The sequence below is a fragment of the Salvelinus sp. IW2-2015 genome, linkage group LG4q.1:29, assembly GCF_002910315.2.
Source record: "Salvelinus sp. IW2-2015 linkage group LG4q.1:29, ASM291031v2, whole genome shotgun sequence".
Classification (NCBI taxonomy): domain Eukaryota; kingdom Metazoa; phylum Chordata; class Actinopteri; order Salmoniformes; family Salmonidae; genus Salvelinus; species Salvelinus sp. IW2-2015.
This window is the reverse complement of record NC_036842.1, coordinates 89,063,635-89,087,164: the sequence shown is the minus strand read 5'-3', so window position 1 is coordinate 89,087,164 and position 23,530 is coordinate 89,063,635. Positions and strand designations below refer to the sequence as shown.

Here is a 23,530-nt window from a genome sequence, read left to right as displayed (position 1 = left end):
ATGTGTGGTTCCCATCGTTACGCATGGAGGAGGTGTGGGGGTGCTTTTCTGGTGACACTGTCAGTGATTTATTTAGAATTCAAGKCACACTTAACCAGCATGGCTACCACAGCATTMTACAGCAATACGCCATCCCATCTGGTTTGCRCTTAGTGGGACTATCATTTGTTTTTTCAWCAGGACAAKKACCCAACASACCTCCAKGCTGTGTRAGGGCTATTTGACMAAGGARTCTGATGGAGTGCTGCATCAGATGACCTGGCCTCCACAATCACTCGACCTCAACCCAATTGAGATGGTTTGGGATGAGTTGGACTGCAGTGTGAAGGAAAAGCAGCCAACAAGTGCTCAGCATATGTGGGAACTCCTTCAAGACTGTTGGAAAAAGCATTCCTCTTTAAGCTGGTWGAGAGAATGCCGAGTGTGCAAAGCTGTCATCAAGGCAAACGGATGGCTACTTTGAAGGATCTAAAATATATTTTGATTTAACACTTTTTTTTGTGTGTTTACTACATGATTCTATATGTGTTATTTCATAGTTTTGATGTCTTCACTATTATTCTTCAAAGTAGAAAATAGTAAAAATAAAGAAAAACCCTTGAATGAGTAGTTGTCCAAACTGTTGACTGGTGCTGTATGTCTATTTGTGTAATCGATCACTTTGATTATATAACATATGGCATTGATCAAAACCTTGAATTCTATACTTTTAATTCTTACGGCTCAGTAGGAATTAGTACCCATCTCAGGAAAAGCTTAGACTGAAATCCCCACTCGAGATATATCACACTTGACTTATATCCCACAATCACATTGAAGAGGGACTGAAGTGAATTTGCCAACTTCTCTGAGCTATTGCGAGGAAAAGACCAAGAGGAGGCTGGTGGCTCTCGTTTCATAACGTATTCCACTTATCGACCACCACACTCCTCCCCTTGAGGGGCTTGGAGCTCCACCCCACACACAGCACAGCTAAAGCCAGTCTGCTCTGCCCCAGTGCTGCCAAGACATCCGTGTAGCAGTGGCCCAAAACAGTGGCAACAGAAACTTTGTTTTTACCCTCAGTTTCTGGTGTAAAGAGTACCACCCCCCCCCCCCCACCAAGAAAAACTACACCATGACACTATAACCATGAGCCTTGCTGTCTATATCGTCCAATAATAGAGCAGATACAAGTCAAGTGCTCCACAAGCGAACAGTTGAGTGTTGGTCAACAGAGCAAGTCACTTGCATCTCCCCCTTGATTGGACGATACAGCAGCTGTTGAGCGGCATTATGTGCTCGCCAACAGATCACGTGACTTGCATCTGCTCTGTGACTGGAYGACACAGACCGCAGTGCTGTGTGGGATGAGTAGTTTGTGTACATACCGGAGTTAGGAGGTAAACAGTCTACCCTTTTTTTTCTTCATATATCACAGTTGTTGTAAGGCGAGGTGGTTCCAAACGTAATCTTTTGAATGAATGATTAATGGTTCACCCCAGCTTTGTTAATCTAGTCAACGTTTGGAACCACAATAATAAGCATGTTGTTGAAAYACATGCTAAAAATGAGTGGCCGTGTCAGTCCCGGAGGGTGCCACGGCCTGTCGGTGTTGCWGAAATGCACAAAATAATTGGCAAAACATTGTATTTAGAGATTGTAAATCYAAAAAGTTTTGTTTACAATTCAATTCTCCAAGTTCGGCCTTTTTGGTTCACATTAGAACAATGCCAATAGTCATAACTGCTTCCTTGGCTTGTAGGAGACTTGTAGGCAGTGGAGGCTATAGCAGACTCCTGATGTGTTGTTGACAGGGCAGCAGGCAGGCATCTGGGTCTGGTTTTCCACTATTGTCTGGTCAGGAGGTTGACGGGAGGCATCACCCCTGCAGTGCAGCCCACAGGAAGCAGCGTCCAGGAAGTCTTTGGAGGGTCTCGCTCCTGGCCGGAGGTGTCTCATCGACCGGCCATGTGGAGACTGAGGTGGCCAGACAGAAGATGAACAGCAAGGCCACACCGCCACCCCACTACCTCTCCCTAACACAACTAAAGACAGGGTTCTGGGACTAGGGGGCTGCTTCATGGTCCTCAGTCACAGGGTCCCCCACTTACATGCAGAGGCCGTGTGTGTGTGTGTGTGTGTGTGTGTGTGTGGTGAACACTGCGGGGGGGCCTTGGCAACTGAGGCAGGCAGGCAGCCGGTGGATTAATCAATCTGCTCCTTTGTGGAGCTCTTGACCTCGTGATGAATAACAGATAATGAGGGAAAATGGGGAGCCTTGTTAAGTGCCAGAAGTGCAACTGGTTAGGAGTCAACTACTCTCCCTTTGAACTTTCAAAGTCACCTCAGCCAAACCTTGCTGCATGCTGCTCTAATGTTTTTTTTGTAAACCTGTCTTTGTAATTAGACCTCAACCCATAATTGCAGTCATGTTATATTTGTGCGTGAGGCTGATTGCATTCAGCAAGATGATGAAAGAGATGGGAGGGGTCGGCCSCCGTTTGACTAAAGAAGCCAATTAAATTGGTATTGGGTTTATATATTTATATATTAGTTTTCAAAATGAGGTCGTAAATGTTTTTATTTGTTTGTCTGATGATTTGGGTGTAATGCATTGTGGCTTTACTAGCATGACCTTTTGAATAGAGGGAGGTGAAGTCTCAGATGGCACCCTATTCCCTATATAGTTCAATACTTTGTCATACGTTGTAGGGTGCCATTTTGGAACACAGACCTCTCTCAGATCTTCTACATCCTAGCTCAGACAGCCAGGGCCTCCTTTTCCCACCCTGGTATTAGGCAGTTTGCTCTTTTGGATCCTGAAAGAGATATTGRAACTCTTATGGCAGGTGCCACCCAGTTGCTCTGATGTCTATTTGGTTACTCTTGCATTCGGATCAGCATGTTTTATTCTCCCTGGTCCACAAAGATGTAACGTGTGTTTAGTGAGCATCTTTCTAAATTGGAAGAACTGCTTTGAAGATGCTGTTATAGATATAGTATAAAAATATATATTTTTWAAATCACTTTAAAGGAATTTTCTTCAAAAGCCCCCCAGAAATTCTCCAAGTATAGTGTCCACAGAATTACTTTTTCATAGGTTTGTTATGGAAAGAGAGGTGAGGTTAAAGGAATCGCTCACTGCAACGGTGGTAATTAACTTTATTTGGTAAATGGCAGTCTGAGCCTTGGCTACTTCAAACCGGTCTGGGGGTCGTAAAAGCTGGAGGACATGTTAGGCTTGCACATTGTTTGGGACGTGGCCCTGTAAGTTCAGGCAGGGGTCATGAAAACCAGGTGCCGTTGGATGGTTAATKTATATATACCTCTAGGGTTGGGCGGATCCAGATGTTCATATCGTTTCTGTACCCAACCTTACCAGAAGTGAACACAAGGGGTGCTGTTTCCCCAAAATAATCGAACGTTTTTTTTTCTCCAAATAGATTGTTTGGGTTGTTTGGGTTTCTTTGGGTTATGCACAAAACTATTTAGGCAACAGGGATCATGATCAAGGAAGGGATTTAATGTCTCTGCTGTAACCAAGAAGCTTGATCTTGACATCTTGRCAGTTGGCTACCATGTTAAGCAAACCAAMTACATAGCTGGAGTCCTGAGCTGGATATCATTTATTTGACGTCTTAGATTTCGTATAGTTATACCTCAGCAGTGTGACTGCTTTATACCTGAATCTGACGGCAATAAGCCCTGCCTATCCTGCCTGGGTCAGGAGCATGCGCAAGCTGCCCTGTACTCTCAGTCATGCATGGCGTGCGCTCATTGTGCCCTTATGTCGATGCGTTCACTGAGGAGATGAGTGGCGTTCTTCAGGCTTGGCCTCGTATCCCCTCGCCCTCAGCCTGTATCTGCATCAGCACCCTCTCCCAGGCTTGGCCTCGTATCCCCTCGCCCTCAGCCTGTATCTGCATCTGCACCCTCTCCCAGGCTTAGCATGGTGAGAACCATCAGGGTGCCATAGTATGCAAATCAAATTGTATTTGTCACATGCGCAAATACAACAGGTGTAGACCTTACCGTKAAATGCTTACTCTCAAGCCCTTAACCAACAATGCAGTTCAAGAAATATAGTTRAGAAAATATATATACTTTYTTTKTTTTTTTTGTTACGCAAAATAACAATAACGAGGATTTATACAGGGAGTACCGGTACCGAGTCAATGTGCGGGGGTACAGGTTAGTCRAGGTCATTTTTAAAGTGACTATGCATAAACAATAAACAGCGAGTTGCAGCAGTGTAAAAACAAAGGGGGGATTCAATGTAAATAGTCCAGGTGACATTATTTAAGACTGAGACTCTCTCCAATACAACCCAACACTGCAGAGTTATGTGCATCCTTTCAAGCACACCCTTCTCATTAACCTGTGGTGAGTTATTCACAATTTTTTATGAACAAGTAAGGTTTTATATGTAAGTGTGTTAAATAAAGAGCAAAATTATTAATTTATTATATTATTATTTGTGCCCTGGTCCTGTAAGAGCTTTTTGTCACTTCCCACGAGCCGGGTTGTGACGACAACTCACACTCGTTCTTGTGTTTTAATAAATGTATCATATAGTGTGTGTGTGACAGGCTTACAATGATGGCAAAAAACAACATTTGAGAGTGCGCTGACCCTGGTGCTAGAGGGGGTACGCAGTTGGAGATTGAATGTTTGAAGGGGCACGGGAATATAAAAAGTTTGGGAACTACTGATCTAGTTGGTTTTAAAGATAGGACCGTATTTTCTTCAGATATAGTGCATGGTGAAGTATTTACTTTGATCATATTTGATTGAGGTATTTTCTTCTGTCATTTTTAGGATAAGCAGCAGAGCGGGCTCCCACCTCAGCAGCAGAGTTAAAGGAATAGCTCCTCTCTCGAGGACCGTGTCTTCGGCAGCTAACCCCGATAGAGTGGACCCCAATCTGATGCAGACCCTCATGTACTTGGACCGAGGGTAGGCCTATCCCTTCTAGTGCACTTAGTTAATGGACCAAGTGCCAAAACCACTCGTTAGACCCCTGCAACTTCAGGTGTTGTTGGCTTTCAGTTTTACTGTTTTTCAAGATACAAACCACTATTTATTTTGTCCAGCAACTTTAGTGTTTAGTTCTTTCACTCTACAGTTAGAGACTTTTAGAATCAAAGTGCTCATCATGGGTAGAGACATTAGTTCTATAGTTGAATGGACCTCAATGGATGGGCCCTTGAATCCCCTTATATCTCTCTCTCTCTCATTGTCTTGTCAGAGASGACCCTGAGGGTCTTAGGCGAAGGGGCCTGGACCCCTACGCTGYAGGCCCAGCCGGGGACACTTACAAAACGGTACGGGATCGCTCTCCCATCAGGATGGATATCCCACCAGGCCCTGTTATCCTGCGCTCTGGGTCCAACACCAGCAAAAGGAGCTACTCCCCAGACAGGGACCAGAAGAGCTTCTCCTACCAGCAGAGCCAGCAGAAGAGTACGTCTGCATCCCAAATCGTTCCTTMTTATTCCCTATAAAGTGYACTTAATTTGACCAGGGCGCATAGGGGACGGGAGTTTCCTTTGGTTTAACTACAGAGACCACAGCGCTTTAGTTCAGCTGTCAATGATGAACAATATCAGTTTTAAATCTATCACTTCAGTCTGGCTCTGTACCAGTGTCCATACTAGCATACCACTTGACATGAAGCAATGCATTGGACATTCATCCTTTGTGGTACGTTTGCTGCCAGTCATTTTGGAGACCTTTTTCTCTCTCGCCCCTCCAGGGTATAACGAAGAGCCTCACAGCCAGAACAGAGAACCTGGTAAGTCTAGATTACACATTGAACAGTCAAGCCGATTCAATGACCCACAGGGATGCAAACTAGTGCCGTTTTGTGAAATGAAATGTGCCGTTTTGAATCCAAAATAGGTGACCTACGTGATTCGTGTAGATCTGATGAGAAAAGTTTGGAGGAGGGGGGGGCTTTGGATCACTACTGGCAGTATGCGAACGTGTAATGCTTGTTTGGACCAGTACTGGCTGTATCCAAGGCTCAGCCAATCATTCACATAACAACAGAATGCAGCATGCGACTGAAGAGAGAAGAGAATCAATTTGCTTAGTTACAGCATCAGCGCGCGCTCTAGAAACACAGCGGGAGAGTGGAAAGGCAATTTGCGTGTCCCCTGAACGATAACGGAGAGGTCGGTGAGAAGAAGCCTAACCACGGAGACGGCGGTGAGAAGGTGATGAAGCATACTTCATGAACTGTAACCGAAAAACAACTGGCATTTGGAAAGTTTGAGGTGACGGAGAAACGAGTATTGTTAGCATTGTTAAGTATCTTGCCAGCTGGATCGAATTGTCCGTTAGCTAGACAAGAAATGTTGAGCAACATTATCCAATTTAACTGATCAACTAATTGAGTTTATTGTGTGAAAATTAGCTGGCTAATAAAGTCAGACAGCTAACGTTAGTAACCTAACCAATTCGCTATAGTATTAACTGGTATATGACTCCTTGCCATTCCTCAAGTTATATCGCGACGCGTTAGTTGCTTACTGGACCCTGGCAAACTGTGTGAATTGTTAACTAGCTAACGAACTAACTACTATCTGTGAACTGATGTTTTCCATCTRAAGTATGTGGWTAACTTTCAGAATGAGATAATTAGGTGAAAATGAGGCATTGCTTGTTAGTCCAGTGGATTCAGGGATCAAGTGGAGCTGGAGCTGGGCCTGGTTTAAGTTGGATGTCACCAGAAGTGAAAGGCACCACACGTTCCCTCTTTYGCTTTTTCAGTACAGTGGATAAAAAGGGGTATGTCAGGTGTACTCTCTGCCTGAATGATATCAATTATGCCAACAAAGGGTATCATGCTCTGCTGGCACATTGCAGACATATGTCCACAGGCAGAACATGTACAATGTAATAATGTGTAGCCCAAAGATATTGCTTTTGTTGTGTTGAACTTGACAGTAACACATGTGAGTGGGGGGGGGGGGTTATTTAATCTGAACATTATTTTTGCACACGTGTAGCCTTGTGCACTTCATCATCTACTATAGTGGCCACTATAATAGAGCAAAAATAGAATGCCTGTTTGTTTCATTCTATTTCTACTTTAAGATGTTTTTTCCCCAAGTGCAATATTTAGATGTGTGTGTGGTCACAAGCGTTCTATTATAAAGGCTGTCATGGTAACAAGCGTTCTATTATAAAGGCTGTCATGGTCACAAGCGTTCTATTATAAAGGCTGTCATGGCTAACTGTAATATTAATGTATTGTTTTTTGCAGTCATTTGCAGTAAAGTCTAGGCAAAAAATAACATTGGATTGCTTTCTTTAAAATGTTTTAGCTGCGCGTTTGGTTCACATTAACCACTTTTTATTTTACACACAGGGTGATCATATTCTTTGTTGTTTGATAAGTTAAAACCTTATCAAACATGCATGTTTCAGTGCAGCAACAAAAAAGTGTCACCTTTTTGGGCCCTCAGCAGTTTGCATCCCTGGATCCAGCATTCAGGTTTTGGGCCCTCAGCAGTTTGCATCCCTGGATCCAGCATTCAGGTTTTGGGCCCTCAGCAGTTTGCATCCCTGGATCCAGCATTCAGGTTTTGCTACATGTAAGCCTATCCATAAAAGAACAATTTGGCACCTTGGTTTGAAGTGATGTAAAAGCTCAAATTGAGCACCTCTCTCTGAGAGGAGCATCTGTTTTCAGTGGAGGTGTGTGTTTAAAGAGAGGTGCTGGAACATGTTAACCATTTTAATTATACATACACACTTTTCTCGAAGGCTTTTGATTCAAGGTCTGACCTTTTGGCTGGTGTGGGAGTAGCGTGCACACTGAGCTAGCAGATGTCTTCAAGATCAAACCAAAACACCCACCCACTCACATTACCTTCCCTTGTGAGTGGAGTGGGGCATGCATACCATTACTTAGTAACTCTTTTGTGCTCCAAMATAATTCCATCACTGAATAGAATAAAAAGACTAGGATGATTCCCCCCGCCCCCGGTGGATATAACATCGATTTGCGTAGGTAACCTCAGTGTGGGAGTATTGGGTAATTTTGGGATTAAGGAGAATATTGGGGTTGGAGGAGAGTATGTTTTTATTGAAAAGTCCTTTCATCATCACTGCAGAGGTTTTTAAATACCRTATTTTATTCGTACATGCTACTGTGGAGGAGACGGAGCACAGTGGAAGTCTTCAGTCTGAAGAATTTCCCCCTCCTCCCCTGGGGCGGCAGGTAGCCTAGTGGTTAGAGCATTGGGCCAGTAACCGAAAGGTTGCTGGATCAAATCCCAGAGCTGACAAGGTAAAAATATGTCGTTCTGCCCCTGAACAAGGCAGTTAACCCACTGTTCCCCGGTTAGCCGTCATTGTAAATAAGAATTTGTTCTTAAGTTAGCCGTCATTGTAAATAAGAATTTGTTCTTAACTGACTTGCCTAGTTAAATAAAGGTTTCACATATTTGGGATGCTGCATATTCTAGCCGCCTTTAGAAGATGTAGAAACCCCCTCCACCCCTGTCTGGAACACTAATTAGACTAGGCTGACGCACAAGAAATGCACACCGGGCCTAGTAGGCCTGGTCTTACTGAAGAGATCCTGTATAATGTCTCTGAGTGAGCATTTCAAGTACAATGGTTTAGAGATGCACTTACTGAAAGCATGCAGCCTATAGGCTATGGTTCATGTTTTGTTTCCCAAATATTTTAAGACTAGCCTAGCCTATAGGCTATAACTATTATTTGTTTGGATTGCAGTCAACAACAATTCACCAATTTAAGCTGACAGAAATACCCTCTTAGACCTGCTCTAATACATTGGGTTTGTTATTATGCGATACGCTGTGTGTAACGTCCATTTTTGTAGCTACTAGGCTACTTGAGTCCTCTCTCTGCTCTCCCTCTCCATGCCCTTTTCACACAGACCTAGCCCCGCCACCTGTCACTCAAGGAGCACATTTATTGTTGCTTGACCACGAGACACTTGCGTTCGGTCTGCATGGTCTATTTTTTTAATTTAACCTTTATTTAACCAGGTAGGCTAGTTGAGAACAAGTTCTCATTAAAACTGCGACCTGGCCAAGATAAAGCAAAGCATTGCGACACAAACAACAACACAGAGTTGCATATGGAATAAACATACATACAGTCAATAATACAATAGAAAAAGTCTATATACAATGTGTGCAAATGAGGTTGATGACAACAATGATGTTTTCACTTTGCTTCTTAAATATAAATCCACTAGCGTTTTTATAATTACACTTTTTTTGTGTGTGTTTCTTACATCTGAAAACAGCTAGTTGTCTTCTCTTAGCAAGTTGGGCCTAAATCTTGTTAGCCGCTAATCGCTAGTTAGCTGGCTAGCAAACTAATAAATGTCAGCGCACGACGAGGCACATACAACAGCACACCCAACACAATCACTCCTGGATGCTCCTCTTCTGGATTGCAGTTCATCATTATCTGTTATCTGCTGATCCATTGGTCACTAATAATTTGTTGCGCGGCTGCGTCTTGTCCACTAGTGTGTCTGGTGAGTGACTGTCATACCACGCTACCAGGTTCTCTTCACAACGCACACACATGGTCTGTCCTAGAGAGAGAGTTCTATCTAGGTCGGTGCTACTCTTCTAACATGGCAAATAGCCTAAATTTGCCTAAATATACATGACTCTCGTTCAAAGAAGCATCTGTTAATAGTATCAGAGGAAATCAACATTTTAAAATATTGACTTCTAATTTTGCTGCAGTTTGAACTAAGGAACCACATGTGTTGCTTGGTGTCTCAGTCAGTCTCACAACCTGAAAATCTCTGCTGTTTAGCTGGGGAAAAAGGAATCAAATGTCCTGGAAGGAAGAGTTTTTAATTTCACTTTGGCTCAGTCTCATCGCCATGGGAGATTCCTTAAATAGAAACAAACCACCAGCTCGTCCATATTTGTTTATAGACTTATTGGAGCCGGCGGACAATATTTTCAATTTAGTCACAGCTGAACTTGTCAACCGCTGTTGTGTGAGCTATTCCAACGAGAGAACGTGAAATAACCAACGATTTGTACGTGCTTTGCTTATCCACAGTCCAATAGCATCTCGTCTTATCTGTTGTTAACTGTACTGGTACAACGATCACCTGGTAGATGACTAGAGAGAATAAGTGGTAGTTTCCCAATATGTTTTTAAATACTGAGAGGATTTAAATGGAGTTGTACTGCGGTCGGTGGTCCTGATTTTATTTGGTTTACCGCGCGTCCTGTTTTCTTTCACATTGCTTCGTTTTAAATGCTTCTTAGTTTTACTGTCTGTTTTCCTCTTCTCCACAGATAAGCCCAGGTTGCTAAGCCACACCAAGAAGTACCTCCCTAGACGGATCAGCGAAAAACCTATGTGGCAATCAAGTGGCTATGTAACTACATGACTATGTAACTACATGACTACAGTTGCTCTTAATTCAGTTACAGGCTGTTACCTTACAGACAATACGTAGTTACAGGCTGTTACTTACAGACAATACATAGTTACAGGCTGCTTTACCTACAGACAATACGTAGTTACAGGCTGTTACCTTACAGACAATACGTAGTTACAGACTGTTACCTTACAGACAATACGTAGTTACAGCTGTTACCTTACAGACAATACGTAGTTACAGGCTGTTACCTTACAGACAATACGTAGTTACAGGCTGTACCTTACAGACAATACGTAGTTACAGGCTGTTACCTTACAGACAATACGGTAGTTACAGGCTGTTACCTTACAGACAATACGTAGTTACAGGCTTTTACCTTACAGACAATACGTAGTTATAGGCTGTTACCTTACAGACAAACGTAGTTACAGCTGTTACCTTACAGACAATATGTAGTTACAGGCTGTTACCTTACAGACAATACGTAGTTACAGGCTGTTACCTTACAGACAATACGGTTTATAGCTGTTACCTTACAGACAAACGTTACAGGCTGTTACCTTACAGACAATACGTAGTTACAGACTGTTACCTTACAGACAATACGTAGTTATAGGCTGTTACCTTACAGACAATACGTAGTAGCTGAGTATAGGCTGTTACCTACAGACAATACGTAGTTACAGGCTTACCTTGCAGACAATACGTAGTTACAGCTGTTACCTTACAGACAATACGTAGTTATAGGCTGTTACCTTACAGACAATACGTAGTTACAGACTGTTACCTTACAGACAATACGTAGTTACAGCGTTACCTTACAGACAATACGTAGTTACAGGCTGTTACCTTACAGACAATACGTAGTTACAGGCTGTTACCTTACAGACAATACGTAGTTACAGGCGTTACCTTACAGACAATACGTAGTACAAGACTGTTACCTTACAGACAATACGTAGTTACAGGCTGTTACCTTACAGACAAACTAGTTACAGACTGTTACCTTACAGACAATACGTAGTTACAGGCACCTTACAGACAATACGTAGTTACAGGCTGTTATTACAGCAATACGTAGTATAGGCCTTACCTACAGACAATACGTAGTTACAGGCTGTTACCTACAGACAATACGTAGTTACAGGTGTTACCTTACAGACAATACGTAGTTACAGGCTGTTACCTTACAGACAATACGTAGTTACAGGCTGTTACCTTACGAGCAATACATAGTTTACAGACTGTACCTTACAGACAAATACGTAGTTACAGGCTGTTACCTTACAGACAATACTGTTACAGGCTGTTACCTTACAGACAATACGTAGTTACAGGCTGTTACCTTACAGACAATACAGTAGTTACAGGCTGTTACCTTACAAACAATACGTAGTTACAAGGCTGTTACCTAAACATACGTAGTTACAGGCTGTTACCTTACAGACAATACGTAGTTACAGCTGTTACCTTACAGACAATACGTAGTTACAGGGCTGTTACCTTACCGACAATAATTTTGTCATCTGTCTTTCAACATGTTTTAGTACCTTTCTTTGGAAACACAATTCATTAACATTGCCTTGTCATGGAGGATGGGATATGTTACAGATCCCTGTGTAGGTTATTCTAAAAGTCACATCAGAGGGACAGTTGATATACATTATATGGCCTGTCTCTTCCTTGTAGTCTGACCAGGTCACGATAGACTGTTCACCATGCATGACCCATTTCCTTGCCATGGATGAAAGCTTTCTGCGTTCTGTAAACTGAAAGTCATGGGTGTTTCACAAGTTGTTGGTTTTCAATGGTAACAAAAGGCTTCCTTTCGCTCAAATTGTTTTGTTTCTCTTTTCCCTTTTAACACTAAATGATGCAGTATGATGATTGGTTGACGTCTGTAGGCTTGGGCCTTCATCTTTGGCTGTCGACAGTCTTTGATGCATAATAGTGTTTTGTTGTGCTGAACAACAAGAAAACTACAGCAACAACCATGTTGACTAATCAGTGATGCCCTCACACGCTTTGAATTTAAAACCAGAATCTATTAAGCCTGCTGTGTCCTGCCTGGTACTCTAACCCTTTAACATTTGCCCTCCCAGGAGGAGAGTGTCCCCACACCAGCCCAGCTAGCGGGGCCGAAGGAGACGGTGTCGGCCAAGGAGACGGTGTCGGCCAAGGAGACGGTGTCGGCCAAGAAGGAGACGGTGTCGGCCAAGAAGGAGACGGTGTCGGCCAAGAAGGAGACGGTGTCGGCCAAGGAGGAGACGGAGCAGACGCAGGACAACTTTAAGACACGGCGCTCTCAAGCCATCGCAGCTAAAGCGCTGGAAATCGAGAAGGTAAGAGGTCCCACTATCTAATGACTCCCAACTGCTAGCTAATACTCTGCTACTCTGCTAGCTAATACTMTGCTACTCTGCTAACTAATACTCTGCTAGCTAATAATCTGCTAATCTGCTAGCTAATACTCTGCTAGCTAATACTCTGCTAGCTAATAATCTGCTACTCTGCTAGCTAATACTCTGCTAGCTAATAATCTGCTACTCTGCTAGCTAATAATCTGCTACTCTGCTAGCTAATACTCTGCTAGCTAATAATCTGCTACTCTGCTAGCTAATACTCTGCTAGCTAATAATCTTCTACTCTGCTAGCTAATAATCTGCTACTCTGCTAGCTAATACTCTGCTAGCTAATACTTGCTAGCTAATAATCTTCTACTCTGCTAGCTAATAATCTTCTACTCTGCTAGCTAATAATCTTCTACTCTGCTAGCTAATAATCTTCTACTCTGCTAGCTAATACTCTGCTACTCTGCCAGCTAATACTCTGCTACTCTGCCAGCTAATACTCTGCTACTCTGCCAGCTAATACTCTGCTACTCTGCTAGCTAATACTCTGATAGCTAATACTCTGCTAGCTGTGTGGTAGTGTCGCTATCTCTAGTCCTAGTCCTAAACCTTTCCTCCATTTGGATTAATGTCTCTCTGAAACCCTATTGCATGTATATGGTGTCTCAGGAACATGTCGTTTTCATTTGAGCGAGAGGGAGGATGAGGATGAGTTGGCAGAAAGGACTTCTCAGTGTGCCAGCCCAGGCCTCCCTCTATACACAGACACACTGCATTACACTACCACTTATCTGTTCCTGTTAAACCAGGGCAGGAATGGCCCTGCAGTGTTCAGGCAGGCCACCCACGGTGTGGGTACTTCTTTTGGTATTATGTGAATATACACACACACACACGCACACACTCTTACGCACAGATAAAACACAAACGCTTACCCTGCCCTTTCTCAACCAGGTCACAGCAGTTGTGGTTAGAGGCACCGGCTTGTAACATCTGTATTGAGATCAGCCAAATGCAGTGTGGAACATCAAGCCAAACTCACCAGACCTAACAGAAACAGGGATGGGTGAGGCTGGGGATGTGGCTGGAGTATAGGGCTAAGGCTGGGGTTAGAGATGTGACTGGAGCTGCGGCTGGGGATAGATCGAGGCAGACGGGGGGGGATAGGGTTTGGAATAGGGTCGTGGCTGGTGCTTTGACTTAGGATGGGGTTGGAGCTGGCATGAGATTCAGACCTACACTGATTTAGTGTGATGGCTCCAGTCCATAGCTGTTTATTTACCTCCACATGGATGGAAGAGGCCGCCTCTTACCACCCCTGAGCCACGAGCACTCATCCCTGTATCCTGTCCTGAGCTTCAGAGGAGGCTGTTGAATGAGCACATTTGCAGTGAGGGATGAGGACAAGAAATAGACTCCGTATGATTTGTATACTCAGTGGGGTCAGTCGGGTCGATGTTCTTATAGTTTACTGCTTTAGCCTTACTTACATAATATGTGGATTACGGGCTAGGAAAGCAAATGAGAAAACTGAGACATTTATTTATGCTAAGATCCAGTAACTTCCTCTTGAAATGCTCCTGTGTTACATTAGCGGAATTAAAAAAAAATACAATCAAATCAGTCAGATAACAACCTAGCAGTTGACAATCCTTGATCTCATAAGCCTATATTTAATTGACGGTACTACACTTTTAAGCTTTAGCTTACATATTTTCCACAGATTTTTTTTAAGCATGTTTTTACAACTACTATTAACTTTTTGGTTAGAGAAACGAGATGAAGTATCGTTTCAGCTGAATTTGAATATCGAAACCAAAGTGGCTGGCAGTTATTTTCTGAAGAGTCCCTCCATTCATAATTTCTATCACTGTAACCTAAACATATACATTTCTCCCCTATTAGTCCCTGAGATGGAGGCTGTGTCCCAAATGGTGCCCTACTCCCTTTATGCTGCTCCAGTCCGGTCTGCAGTCAGCCCAGGCTGATTACGTGGCTGTTTTAATAATGTCCTCTGTGTATCAGGCCCTCCAGTCATTACATCCACTCATTACTCCATTTCCCTTATTAACTCAGGACCTCTCTCTGCCTGCCTGCCTCTGCCTGCCTGCCTTCCTTGCCTGCCTGCATCTCTGCCTGCTGCATCTCTGCCTGCCTGCCTCTCTGCCTGCCTGCTCTCTCTGCCTGCCTGCCTCTCTGCCTGCCTCTCTGCCTGCCTCTCTGCCTGCCTGCCTCTCTGCCTGCCTACTTGCCTTCTCTGCCTGCCTACTTGCCTCTTTGCCTGCCCTACTTGCCTCTTTGCCTGCCTACTTGCCTCTTTGCCTGCCTACTTGCCTCCTGCTTGCCTGCCTCTCTGCTTGCCTGCCTCTCTGCCTGTCTGCCTCTCTCCTGCCTGCCTCTCTGCCTGTCTGCCTCTCTGCCTGCCTGCCTGCCTCTCTGCCTGCCTGCCTCTCTGCCTGCCTGCCTGCCTCTCTGCCTGCCTGCCTGCCTCTCTGCTGCCTGCCTCTCTGCTTGCCTGCCTCTCTGCTTGCCTGCCTCTCTCTCTCTGCCTGTCTGCCTCTCTGCCTGTCTGCCTCTCTGCCTCTACAGACAAAACCCCAAATCTGTATTCGTTACGCTTACTGCATAGTGCCTTCAGAAAGTATTCAGGCCCCTTGACTTTTTTCACATTTTGTTACGTCACAGCCGTATTCTAAAATTGATTAAATAGTTTCCCCCCCTCATCAATCTACACACAATGCCCCATAATAACAAAGCAAACAGTTTTTTAGACATTTTGACATAAAAAAAAACTCATTACATTTACAGTATTCAAACCCTTTACTCAGTACTTTGTTGAAGCACCTTTGGCAGCGATTACAACCTCGAGTCTTCTTGGGTATGACGCTACAAGCTTTCTCCCATTCTTCTCTTGCTGATCCTCTCAAGCTCTGTCAGGTTGGATGGGGAGCGATGCTGCACAGCTATTTTCAAGTCTTTAGAGATGTTCTATGCGGTTCAAGTCCAGGTTCTGGCTGGGCCGCTCAATGACAATTAGAGACTTTTCCCGAAGCCACTCCTATGTTTTCTTGGCTGTGTGCTTAAGGTTGTTGTCCCGTTCGGATGGTGAACTTTTKCCCCAGTTTGAGGTCCTGAGTGCTCTGGAGCAGGTTTTCATCAAGGATCTGTCTGTACTTTGCTCCGTTCATCTTTGCCTCGATCCTGACCAGTCTCACAGTCCCTGCCGCTGAAAAACATCCCCACAGCATGATGCTGCCACCACCATGCTTCACCATAGGGGTGGTGCCAGGTTTCTTCCAGACGTGACGCTTGGCTTTCAGGCCAAAGAGTTCAATCTTGGTTTCATCAGACCAGAGAATATTGTTTCTCATGGTCTGAGAGTCTTTAGATGCCTTTAAGGCAAACTCCAAGCGGGCTGTCGTGTGCCTTTTACTGAGGAGTGGTTTCCGTCTGGCCACTCTACCATAAAGGCCTGATAAGTGGAGTGCTGCAATGATGGTTGTCCTTCTGGAAGGTTCTCTCATCTCCACAGAGGAACTCTAGAGCTCTGYCAGAGGCACCATCAGGTTCTTGGTCACCTCCCTGACTAAGGCCCTTCTCCCTGATTGCTCAGTTTGGCCGGGTGGCCAGCTCTAGGAAGAGTCTTGGTGGTTTCTAACTCCTTCCATTTAAGAATGACGGTGGCCACTGTGTTCTTGGGGACCTTCAATGCTGCAGAATTATTTTGGTACCCTTCCCCAGATCTGTACCTCGATACAATCCTGTCTTGGACAGTTTTTTTCGACCTCATGGCTTGGTTTATGCTCTGACATGCACTGTCAACTGTGGGACCTTATATAGACAGGTGTGTGYCTTTCCAAATCATGTCCAATCTATTGAATTTACCRCAGGTGGACTCCAATCAAGTTGTAGAAACATCTCAAGGATKGTCAATGGAAACAGRATGCACCTGAGCTCAATTTCGAGTCTCAWASCAAAGGGTCTGAATACTTATGTAAATAAATARGTGTTTATACATTTGTAAAAAATGTCTAAAAACCTGTTTTTCACTTTGTCTTTATTTATTGTGTGTAAATTGCTGAGGATTTTAGATTTTTWAAATCCATTTTAGAATAAGGCTGTAACGTAACAAAATGTGGAACAAGTAAAGGGGTCTGAATAMTTTCCAAAGGCACTGTACATGCATGCATACAAACACACAAGCAAGCAAACACACGTACCCCTATAATCCAGACCTCCACGTCTGCTCCAAATGTCCCCCTTCACCTCCTTACTTCCCCACTCTGAAGCCCTCAGCCCTGGCTTCTCAACCCATCCTGTATGGCCCTACCTCCAGTATCAGGTCTGGAGATCGGCCCCTGGCTCCCACCGCTGGGAGGTAGGGAGGAAAGACACACACACACACACACACACAGGTGCAGGTTAAAACTTCCTGTTTTGTGAAGTAACAAGAGACCGCTTCTGTTCTGTGTTCAGATGAAAGTTTGAGGAAACGCTACTCCCTAAATACTCTGTTATTAATACGCCATGACGCTCTTCCTCACACACATACAGAATTAAGAACGTTTTTTTGAAGCTGCGGTAATGTCAAGGGAAATCATAAATTTTTAGTTAATTGTTCATCACAAGGCCTTTTCTTTCAAAACTCATTCTCACGCATACTTTTTTTAAGCTTCAAACATGTAGATTAGAAGATTGTATACAGGAACCTAATGAAGTGAACATGTAATCAGTGTCAACACACACTGTCGTTTGGGGAAATATCTTCTGTTTTGAAAGATGGCAAACATAATCTGACTGGTGTTAACAGTTGTTATTTGATTTATTTAACCTTTATTTAAACAGGCAAGTCAGTTAAGAACAAATTCTTATTTACAATGATGGCCTACCAAAAGGCAAAAGGCCTCCTGCGGGGACGGGGGCTGGGATTCAAAATAAACATATAAAAATATACGACAAAACACACTTCATGACAAGAGACACCACAACATACAATAGAGACCAAAACACACTTCATGACAAGAGACCACCACAAACACTACATAGAGACCAAAACACACTTCATGACAAGGAGACACCACAACACATACATAGAGACCAAAACACACTTCATGACAAGAGACACCACAACACTACATAGAGACCAAAACACACTTCATGACAAGAGACACCACAACACTACAATAGAACCAAAACACACTTCATGACAAGAGACACCAAACACTACATAGAGACCACAAACACACTTCATGACAAGAGACACCACAACACTACATAGAGACCAAAACACACTTCATGACAAGAGACACCACAACACTACATAGAGACCAAAAGACAACAACATGGCAAGCAAGGCTGCAACAACTGACAACACAGCATGGCAGCAGCACAAAACATTATTGGGCACAGACCACAGCACAAAGGGCAAGAAGGTAGAGACAACAATACATCACTCGAAGYAGCCACAACTGTCAGTAAGAGTGTTCATGATTGAGTCTTTTGAATGAATAGATTGAGATAAAACTGTCCAGTTTGAGTGTTTGTTGCAGCTCGTTMCAGTCGCTTGCTGCAGYRAACTGAAAAGAGGAGCGACCCAGTGATGTGTGTGCTTTGGGGACCTTTAACAGAATGTGACTGGCAGAACGAGTGTTGTATTTGGAGGATGAGGGCTGCAGTAGATATCTCAGATAGGGGGGAGTGAGGCCTAAGAGGGTTTTATAAATAAGCATCAACCAGTSGGTCTTGCGACAGGTATACAGAGATGACCAGTTTACAGAGGAGTATAGAGTGCAGTGATGTTGTCCTATAAGGAGCATTGGTGGCAAATCTAATGGTAATGAACATCTAGCTGCTCGAGAGCACCCTTACCTAGTTGGTGGGTACTGTGAGATATGACAACATTCCTTTCGTCACGTTCGTGTTACTTGTTTCTTTATGCATCTTCAAACCTGGAACACAATTTTCTCTCCTTCACAAATAAGCGTACCCTCTCTGAAGGTAAATGAACAAGTTACTCTTATAGCACGGTGTAGTGATCAAATGTATCCYAAATTCAGCCTGTATTCATTGTTTCCCTATTTGATCAAACTGTTTCAGAATAAAGTAGGAACTGAATAAAGTAGAACGTTTCCTTCTGACCAGGAGACAAAAGTTGTTTAAAGTTGGACACACGTGTAGTTTTGTCTCTCTCTTCCCTCTGTGGTTGGTGTCAGTCCAACCCTGTCATTATGTGAACCGTTACGGGTGACATGATGGGCTACACAGCCTACGGACATTAAAGGCTGATCCTGAGATCACATACGTCATGTTATGTGTGGGATTGAGCCTGGGCAGAGTCAGATCATTTTTTTTAAAGCAGCACGCACCTTTTGGTCACATGATACCTCGYCGTTCCATGCATTGCTAGAATCCCAAATAGCAACATTCACAAGGGGACGATAGCAGAGGTTTTCTTGTTGTCTTCGCAGTTGTGGTGAAAGCAAAGAAGAAACACGTTCTTCTCTTCTCTTGCTAGCGAGCTTTATAATTAAATAATATGCCCTGGCAAATAKCATTTTACTGGCTAGTGAAACRTTCAAAATTATCCAAGTTTAATGTGCTGCTTGAATGTATTCACTTCCTTATCAGCTAAAAATAGAATGTTATTTTTCCTCAGAGAAGAAAGCACATGGCTACATTTGTTTTTACCTTTTCAAAATAGCCTAGAATCACGTAGTTATTATTTMWAAAAAAWAATACATTTGKGGGAGGAATTCTAAGCCTGCAATTTTGTTTGTTTTATTGTTTGAACAGTCACAAAGATTATATTTGGTTATCAATGCAAAATAGTCTGCTTATTTGATGCAGCATTCTAATGCCAAGCTAAACCAAGCTGGAGCAATCTTGAAGTTGTGATTTTTGAAGTTGATTGGGAACCACAACATAATTATTTTGTGAAACAGCTTTGTGCCAGAAGAGAATAAGGAGAAAAAACAATTTTCCTGCTTCCATTTGAACCGAGCGAGTGTGGTACAATATAGAGCCCCTGCCGCTGGGCAATGAATTGTTTGCTCCGTCACAATGTTTTGAGTGAAGCAAAACTCTTGTCGAAAGCAACAACGGCAGGACTATGTACTACAAAGAGCCTCCCATTTTGTGACAAAACGATATTCATATACTGCGTGCGCCCCGAATCATCCACATGAAGCGTGCCAAGCCTCTGAAGCATCAGTCTCGAAGGATAACATCTCCCACATTCAGGATATTTCTGTCAGTGTCATATTTCTGACATTTTTACAGTATTTGTTTGTTTTGTTGTACTTTGTCCTGAGCATGTGTTTGTGATTAGTTTTACAAATAAGACCACTTAGTGAGCCCAAAAAATATTGGGACAGTGACCATTTTGTTGTTGTTTTGGCTCTAAACTGCAGCACTTTGGTTAATGCCTTTCTTGGGTAAACGTTTTCAATTTGAGTGCCGATTTACTCTAGAATCTAACCCTCGTATGTGTTCTATAATCTTATCTACATCTGCAACACACCTCTGCAGGTCATTGCAGTTCTGCTCCAGTTCGGAGAGCAGCCTACAGGCCTGCACAATGTGGGTTAGGGATGCGGGAATGAGCAGATAACTGGCTGTGTTAACTGCCTCAGCATGCTGCAGCTAGCTGAGCTGAGAGGGGATTTTCAGGGYAATGGAGAGACTGAGTGAGAGAGCTAAAACGATGGGATGGACTGAAAGATGGGGAGAGAGCGAGAGAGAGAACGTGGGAGACCTTGAGACGTTTGGAGGCTGGAGGCACAAACTGCACTTATTTGAATTTACTCTTAATTAGCAGCTAGATACAGCAGAGAAGAGACTCCTCATTTCGTCTCTTTCAGGAGAGTATGGTGGAGTGTGTATAATTTCACCTAACCGTCCTTACCTTGCTTGCCCCAGTTGACCCTTCAAATACCTCAGGTTGTAGCAGGTGTGACAGGTCTTATGCAGGAATTCCCAGTTGAATGTGGATTCACTGATACCATATAAGTCCTTGTCTAAAAGATCAGTTTAGACTACTGAGTTAATGAGCACAACCTTAGAATATGTGCTTAGGATACGCCCTGTGTATATTTGTTTTATTTTATATAATAGGGTGAACTTTCCCATGCGTCTTGGCCTATTTTCATCCTCATTGTTTCAGGTTAGACATACTATTATTCCCCTGACCTTTGAAAGTACTGTGGTTCTCCATGACTTGACTTGGCCCACCCAACTGAAGTCTCTCCTACTGTTTGGCCATTGAGCCCTCAGCCCTGTGCTAGTGGCCATGGTTTAGATGTTGTAGTGTTAAGAACCTACTACTAACCTTCTACCTTCTGTCCTGTTCTACTAAGCTAACATATGGAATTGTTTTAAGATGGTCATAYCAAYGATCTTTTAGCTATTAGATGTTTMTATTTWWWAAAWWKTTGGACCCCTTTAGATAGATAAGAAAGAAAACAAATATTTGATCAATTGAATTTGGCCTTACTGAAGCTTTTTAGATAAAACAATACTAAATATATTCACGTCACAAAATAATTGATTAAAACACAGTTTTGCAATGAAGGTCTACAGTAGCCTCAGCAGCACTCTGTAGGGTAACACTATGGTGTAGCCGGAAGACAGCTAGTGTCCATCCTCCTCTGGGTACATTGACTTCAATACAAAATCTTGGTGGCTCGTGGTTCTCACCCCCTTCCATAGACTTACAGTAATTATGTCAACTTCCGGAGGACGTCCTCCAACCTATCAGAGCTCTTGAAGCATGAACTGACTTGTTCACCCAATCAAAGGATCAGAGAATTAATCTATAACTGAAAGCATAGTTATATGCTTTCACTCGCCACATTGCAGTGCATAAAATGTGGCGAGTAGTTGAATCGAGAGAGAGAAAGACAGTAGTTGAACAGTTTTGAACAAATTACATTTCTTCAAAACTAGAGAAGCGAGAGAGAAAGAGCTAGCTATATTTCATATTTTCTAGGCTCTATAGGCTGGTTTGGCTTGAACACACGTACATGTACACATGCCCTTTGCTCATAGCGGACGGTCTCGTAGCCGAAGGTGTCCTGCAACAAGGCCTGATTTATACTAGGGTCAAACCCACTTCCTCCTCAACCCAGATTATCTGACAGGCAGCTATCCTTAGACCTCTCAGCACTCTACAACTCTTCTTTATGGCTTTCAACTCACTTKATATATTTTGTCCTGCACAGTCAGAAGATAWYWTTTTWTTTTWWATTAAGCATTTTCKTTGCTTAAACTATTCTAAAGTAGAAAAGACTACTACAGCCCAGATTTCCAAAATGGAACATGACATGACACAGTCCTACCTCTTAATGAAGCTTCCTGGGACTTAATTAGATCAGTACTGCAGAGAAATAGGTCAAAGGACTCTCTTGCTGTTTTGTGAAATTGACGCAGAGAATGAGACAAAGCCATTATAGTCTATTATTCCTGCAATTATTATTCCTGCAATAAAACATATTTTACCACTGGAAAGAACAGTTGCCACTAATAAAAAATTTTTTTTGGGGGGGGGGTAACTACCACACATACAGTAACTTCTTTAGTGACTTAGAAGTACTTCTATCTCCATAATGTTGAATTAAGCCAGTGTTTTAGTTATTGTAATTCTTTCAGGGAGTCAATCGCCAACGAAGACGTCGTTCAAAGCTCACACAGTGTGGGCTGAAGGTTTCATTGGTTTTAAAAGCTCACACGTGTGCGTGAAGGTTTCATTGTTTTAAAGCTCACACAGTGTGGGCTGAAGGTTTCATTGGTTTTAAAAGCTCACACAGTGTGGGCTGAAGGTTTCATTGGTTTTAAAAGCCACACAGTGTGGGCTGAAGGTTTCATTGGTGTTTAAAAGCTCACACAGTGTGGGCTGAATGTTTCATTGGTTTTTAAAGCTCACACAGTGTGGGCTGAAGTTTCAGTGGTTTTAAAAGCTCACACAGTGTGGGCTGAAGGTTTCATTGGTTTTAAAAGCTCACACAGTGTGGGCTGAAGGTTTCATTGGTGTTAAAAGCAACAGTAAAGCTTAGCCTGCCGCTAGCAGGCTCCAGTCAACTTTCATGGAGGGTTTTTGTTTGGCTCTGAAGTTCCACTAGGGTGGGGTGAGAATAGGGGGCTTGGCAGGATTATATTAGCTGAACCCTTGTCCCAGACTGCTCTCTATGCCCTTGTGCCCTCCTTCATAGGACACTTTTATAGGGAACTTCATGGGGCACTTATTAGGGGACTTCAGAGGAGGCTTGGCAATAGGAGTTGAACTCTAGAGCTGAACTCATGTCCCAGACTGCTCCCTCTCTTTGTGAGGGCACTTCAAAAGGAAATTTGGTGTGAAAACCACTCGTTCCAGACCTCGCTAGAGTGCTGACCTCCAGGAGGGATCAATCACACACACACACACACACACACACACACACACACACACACACACACACACACACACACACACACACACACACACACACACACACACACAGTTCACTTACACCCCCCCCCCAGGTGATACAGACCTACTGCCCAGTGGGATAGCATCTGGTTGGGACTCTAGCCCTGGTTTAATAGAGAGGTTATCAGCCCTTTCTAGTGTGGCAGGCTGTAAAACCAGAGCTGCCTGCTGGACATGAGTCTGTTAGTTACCATGTGGAGGAACTGAACCGCTAACAGACTGCTAATATAACACCTTCGCTCCATTTTGTTCCAATGGAAGGTTGGACACACATGCTTGCMCACACCTGTTTCGTTGAATACACCTACTTGTCAGAAAATGTGGGTTCGT

General features: G+C 43.3%; 1 pseudogene; it reads left to right on the top strand.

The window, feature by feature from the left end:
* LOC111962759 (uncharacterized) overlaps positions 1-23,530 on the top strand; it is a 33,798-nt pseudogene that overhangs the window by 8,284 nt on the left and 1,984 nt on the right.